This window comes from Macaca fascicularis, chromosome 13 (genome assembly GCF_037993035.2).
Source record: "Macaca fascicularis isolate 582-1 chromosome 13, T2T-MFA8v1.1".
In the NCBI taxonomy this organism is placed as follows: Eukaryota; Metazoa; Chordata; class Mammalia; order Primates; family Cercopithecidae; genus Macaca; species Macaca fascicularis.
This window is the reverse complement of record NC_088387.1, coordinates 73,831,148-73,837,646: the sequence shown is the minus strand read 5'-3', so window position 1 is coordinate 73,837,646 and position 6,499 is coordinate 73,831,148.

Genomic DNA, 6,499 nt, shown 5'->3' with positions numbered 1-6,499 from the left:
GCTGCCAAATTGCAGTTGTTGACATTGATGTGAATAAAAAATAACATATGCTGGTGCAAGCTACGAAGATTTGGAAGGTAGGGTTGTTTGTTACTACAGCAAAGCTCACTAATACAGACATCTACTTCACACTTTATACAAAAATAAATTCCAGGTGAATTAAACATGCAATTATGAGAGCAAAAATAAAAATGTTACAAGCTGGTATAGAGAATGTTGTCTTCATGAAACTGGGAGAAATTTAAAAAGCAAGATATCTTGATTTTGTTTATTTGTAGTCTTCCTGTTTTTGGGTTTTCAATAATATGTCATTGTTACCATTTTACGCAGTGAATGCTTATTTTTTTACCTGCATATTTATTACTTTCATTGCTTTTCATTCTTCTTGTACCCACACTTGCCATATTTGATCACGTTCCTTCTTCCTGAAATATATCCTTTAGAACTTCATTTTCTAAGATCCTTCTTATGGTAAATTCTTTCACTGTTTGTTTATCTGAAAATATAGGTATTTCTCCATAATTGTTAAAAGACTTTTTTCCTGGGCATAGAATTCTAGGTTAATTTTTTTTTTCTATGCGTTGAAGATATCATTTCATTCTCTTCTGACTTGTAATGCTGCTGCTGACAACTATACTGTCAGCTTCACTATCACTCCTTTGAAGGTAACCTGTCTTTTCTGGATGCTTTTATTAATTTATTTTTGCTTCTGGTGTACTTCAGTTTCACTGTGTTGTATCTAGTTATACATTTCTTTGTATTTATTATGCTTGGGATTCATTAATACTGTTGAATCTGTGTGCTGGTTTCTTTCATCAGTTCTGAAAAATTCTTAGGCATTACCTCTTCAATACTGCTTTTCTCTGTTCCCTGCTCCAGAGAGTGTTTTTATTTCCTCTCCTTGTGTATATTAGTTAGGGTTCTTCAGAGAAGCAGAACCAGAATGATATGTAGATAAGGATATAGATATAGCTAGATTTCTTTCTACATGTGATTGTAGAGGCTTGGCAAGTTTACAATCTGCGAGGTAGGCTGACAGTTTGGAGACCTAGGAAAGAGCTGCAGTTCAATTTCAAAGGCAGTCTTTTGGCAGAATTTCTTCTTGCTTTGAGAAGTGGTTTTTTTTTTTTCTTATTAATGCCTTCAACTGATTAGATGAGGCCCACCTATATTGTGGAGGGAAATCCCTTTTATTCAAAGTGTACTGTTTTAAATGTTAATATAATGTAAGAAATACCTTTACAGAAACATCTAGAATAGGCCAGGCATAGTGGCTCACGCCTATAATCCCAGTACTTTGGGAGGCCGAGGCGGGTGAATCATGAGGTCAGGAGATAGAGACCATCCTGGCTAACACAGTGAAACCGCGTCTCTACTAAAAAATCAAAAAATTAGCCAGGAGTGGTGGCAGGCGCCTGTAGTCCCAGCTACTCGGGAGGCTGAGGCAGGAGAATCACTTGAAGCCAGGAGGCAGAGGTTGCAGTGAACCAAGATCACACTACCGCACTTCAGCCTGGGTGAAAGAGCAAGACTCTGTCTCAAAAAAAAAAAAAAAAAAAAAAAAAGAAAGAAACATCTAGAATAATGTTTGACCAAATATATGGGTACCATAGCCTAACCAAGTTGTTAAATGAAATGTACCATCATTTTGTGAAACTCTAGGTACAATTTCAACCTCACTTTGTCTTAATCCATGTCCTTTTCTCTTTTTTATAATTTCCATGTTTTTGTTTCTTTATGCAAAATTTTAGACAACTTTTATAATTTATTTATGTCAGTAATTCCCTTTGTATCTCATCAGTTGCCAAATCCATCATTGATTTATAGTTTTAGCTGCTGAGTTTTCCTTCTACAGGTTTTACTTGGTTCTATTTCTTACATAGTCACTTTTTTTTTTTTTTTGAGACCACGTCTTGCTGTGTCACCCAGGTTGGAGTGCAATGGCGCCATCTCCACTCACTGAAACCTCCGCTCCCTGCAACCTCTGCTCCCAGGTTCAAACAATTCTCCTGCCTCAGCCTCCCGAGAAGCTGGTATTACAGGTGTGTGCCACCATGCCCAGCTAATTTTTATATTTTTAGTAGAGACAGAGTTTCACCATGTTGGCCAGACTGGTCTCAAACTCCTGACCTCAGGTGATCCACCCACCTCGGCCTCCCAAAGTGCTGGGATTACAAGCATGAGCCACTGTGCCTGGCCAGTCATTCTTTATACTACTGTTCTTTACTTATTTTTTCTTTCTTTAAGTTCATATTCTGTTTCTGATAATTCCTGCATCTGAAGTCTTTGATGATCTGATTATGTTAACTCTAGCTTCTGCTGGCTTTTGATCATGAAATTTTGTTCTCTTTCATATTTTGTGATTTTTGTTTACAATATTATGTTCTATAGAATTTTATCTATGGGAGTTTTTTGAAGCCCATAGTAATGAAGGTAGATTTCCTTCTGCCAGGTGTCTGAGGGTATATTTTGTCCAATAACACTTTAAACTAAATTATTGTTAGCTTGACCATCTAGATAATGTGAATTCAGACTATAAGCCTACTTGTTTGGTTTGAAATTCTCAGCTAAGATTTTGTTTTTCTTTTCTACTCTATAGTAAGGTTTGAGGTGGACCATTCTCTCTGTGGTTTCCTAACAGAAGAGGAGGAAAGAATAGGTTTATTGCTAGTTCACTCTTACACTAGGTCCTAGTTTCATTAGGTCACATAGATAATCTCTACCCATTCACCTAGGTTTTGGACTGAGTATTCTCTATTTTCTTGCTAGGTATAGTATTCCATTTTCTTGCTATTTTCTAATGCATTTAAAGGGATGATCTTAAATTTTGCCATGTCTCATTTTCACCTGAGAGTTGGCCAGGTTACTTAGTTTGCCATACTGCTGGAAATTGACACCTTTTCTGTACATACATTAACATTAGTAATTGAACTGCAGCTTTTTTTTTTTTTTTTTTACTTTCAGGTAAATCATTATTAGATTTCCAGGTATTTCCTGCTTTTAATTTGGGAGATAGTCTGTCTTTTACACCACTTCTTCAGAATTCCAATCTTGTATGTGTTTTGTTTATAGGGTTAACTCTCAAGGAGTGACTTAATTTCTAAGTCCCCTCATGTTCTGACTGAAAGGCTTAGGGCACACAGCGGCAGGAGTTACAGATGGCTTATATCTATTCTGCTGTCTTTGGCATCTTTGTAAATCTTTTTGTTACTTGAACAATACACATTATTTAAACTGCGAAATAATGGCTTTTAAAATTTGCAGAATGGATCAAATAATCATGTGTAGATAGTTAATTGTATAAAGAGAAAACGTGGGTCCTTGGTATCTATTAGGATACCTGAAGTCATGAATTGGTTGTGAACAACCAGATTTCTAAAAACCACCATAGGATATCAACTTATTCTATCTTACATAATTACTGAAATAGTATTAACTGTAAACATGATCTGAAACTGCAAAATCCAGTCTATGTTGATAACATACTAATTGCTGTTGCACAACAGTTCTCTGCATAGGGGAACATGACAAGTTCTAGATTGGTGGGGTCCTCCTGGCCTTCTGGGTGATTATCCAGCATCAGAATTGGAAGAAGTATGGGAAGGGGATTGTTCTGGGAAATACAATATTACAGCAGAAAGCAAAAGACCCTCCTCAAAAGGCATTCTTATGTTTTAACTGTTTCCTTAAAGAACAACATGACTGGCCAGACCCTCACCTCCCACTAGCCCTTGCTTTGTGTCCTAGCTGCCTCCAATACTTTGAATAACTTTGGGGAAGGGGTTAATATTGCCAAGCCACCATTTCATTGACTGTAAACAGAGGATACTGCTGCCCTAATAGGATTAACATGTAATTAATTAAACAAGGGACTTTTAAGAGGGCTGACGAGAAGCATCCTGCACTCACCTCCTTCACAAGGAAGGACCAAACCAATGAGTCGATAATCATACTTCAAATGGAGTGTCTAAGAGAGAATACTGGGATTCATCGGGGAAGTTGCAGGGAACCTCTGAGGCAAGGAAGGAGAGGGAAGCAAAGCAGCCAGCCTAGCCAGTATTGGCTCAGAGCTAGGAGGAATTCTCCATGGAAGGGAAAAGGAAAGAGAGAGAGACCTAGTGGCCACACTCCCATCATGGATTCCTGCAGTCCTAGCCACAGGAGAGCCCACTGGCCTTCATAGGCCCTGACACTGGTGTCCACAAGACAGCGCTGTTCCAGAAAGGGAGTTCATGCTGGGTCCCACATACTCCAGAGATCCAAGCAGCTATAACATGGTGCCATTTTGAGAGCCTAGCCCCCAACAGGCTGTATTCTGCCCTGGGGCCTAATAGCCCTGCATCTCCACATCCCTGAAGTCCTGCTGACATCTCCCCACATCTCCCCACAGGGCTGCAGCATTGCAATGCTGAATGGATCCAGCAGTGCAGCTGGGTCCCTGGCACTCTAGCCCATGCGTTGTCCTACATCCTGGGGAATGGTTGGTGCAGTGTACCAGGGAACTGCCCCTGGGACAAAGGAATCCAAAGTGTGCCCACACCAGAGCCTGGAAGTCACCTGCCAGGGCCACTACAACTGACAAAAACCTAACTCCCTCTAGCAACAGGGATACCATGCACCTGCATGCACCTTCAGGAAGCCTGATGACTGACCTGCCCATGCACTATCCTAGGGCCTGAGGAAAGGCCCGCCCTTTCCACTACCACCATTGCCAGCACTTGAGTGCATTGTCCAGGGCCCTGGGGATCAACACACCCTGCCTGCTGCTGGTGTCTGCACACACCAAGGACACTGAGGACAGGTCCACCCCTCGCACTGCTGCTCCCACCACCACCAGTCATGCATGTCATCCAGGGGCCTGCAAATTGATCTACCCTGCCTGCCACTGCTGACATGCACACACACTGTTCAGGGGCCTGATCTACTTCAACTGCCACTGCCACTGATGCATGTTGTCTGGGGGTTTGGGAATCAGCCTACCTTGCCCACTGCTACTGACACCCATGCATACCATGTAGGGGCCTAAGGATGAGCCCACCCTGTCCACCACCAGCATTCATGTGCTGTCCCAGAGGCCCAGTAGCCAGCCTGCCCAACTTGCCATCACTGCCACCAGTACCTACCTGTGTATGCCACTTGGGGACCTGGGCATCAGCCCACCTAGCCAGCCACTGCCATCACTCCGGCCCATGCATGCTGATTAGGGGCTTGGGAGTTGGCTCACCACTGCTACTGCCACCACCAGCACCACAAATGCCACCCAAAGACCCAACAACCCAGCCACTTGCCCTGCTGCTGCTGCCACCACCAACATACAACACTTGGTGCAACCTGAAGGCCCAAGGACTAACCTGCCTGGATCCACCTCCAATGGTGCCAGTATATGCCTCTTGAGGACCTGAAGCCTGGTATGTCCAACCCACCACCACCACTGACGCCTAAGGCCTGGCTCACCTGGCATTCCCATCCCCAGAAAAGCCTTACCACAGCCTCCACTAACAACTGGCAGCCTAAGCCATTTAGGAATCACAGATGCCACTGATGCTGATTACAGCCAGATAAATCATATGGAAACTACAGTACTGCACCCATCCAAAACCAAAGCAAAAGGACCCTACCCAAAATCAAAGCAAAAGGACCCTATTTTCTGTAGGTAAATATATCTACAGAAAAAGCACTTCCCTAAGAAAGCCAAACCATAAAATTGAAAGAAGTGACTATTAAACCAGATGAGCAGGTATCAATGTAAGGACACAAGAAACATGAAAATAATGCAAACATGACACATCCAAAGGAACAAACAATTCTCTAGTAACTGATCCCAAAGAAAAGACAATCTTTCACATGCCTGAAAAAGAATTTAAAATAATAATCTTGAAGAAACTCAGTGAGTGACAACACAGATAAATACTACAAAGAAATTAAAAAAAATTTATGATCCAAATGAGAAATTTAATGAAGAGATAGATGTTATTAAAAAAAAGAACCAAACAGAAATCCTGGGACTGAAGAATTTAATGAATGATATAAAAATATAATCAAGAGCTTCAACAATAAACTAGATCAAGTTTATTAAGAATTCAGAAATTCAAATTCAGAAAGAACTTAAAAACAACCCAGTCAAACAAACAACAACAACAACAGCAACAAAGAAAGAAAGGAAGGAAGGGAGAAAAAAAAAGAATTTTAAAAATGAAGAAAACCTACATGACATATAAAGCAACAGTATAAAGTGACCAAATATTCAAATTTTGGGATTTTCAGAGGGAGAAGAGATGGGCAAAGGCATAAAAAATCTATTTAACAAAATAATAACTGAAAAGTTCCCAAGTCTTGTAAGAGATATAGATATCCAGAGAGGAAGCTCAAAGATCTCCCAATAGATTCAACCCAAAAAGGTCTTCTCCAAGGCTCACTATCGTTAAACTGTCAAAAGTCAAAGACACAGAGAGAATTCTATAAACAGTGAGAGAAAATCATCATGTCACATGTAAGGAAA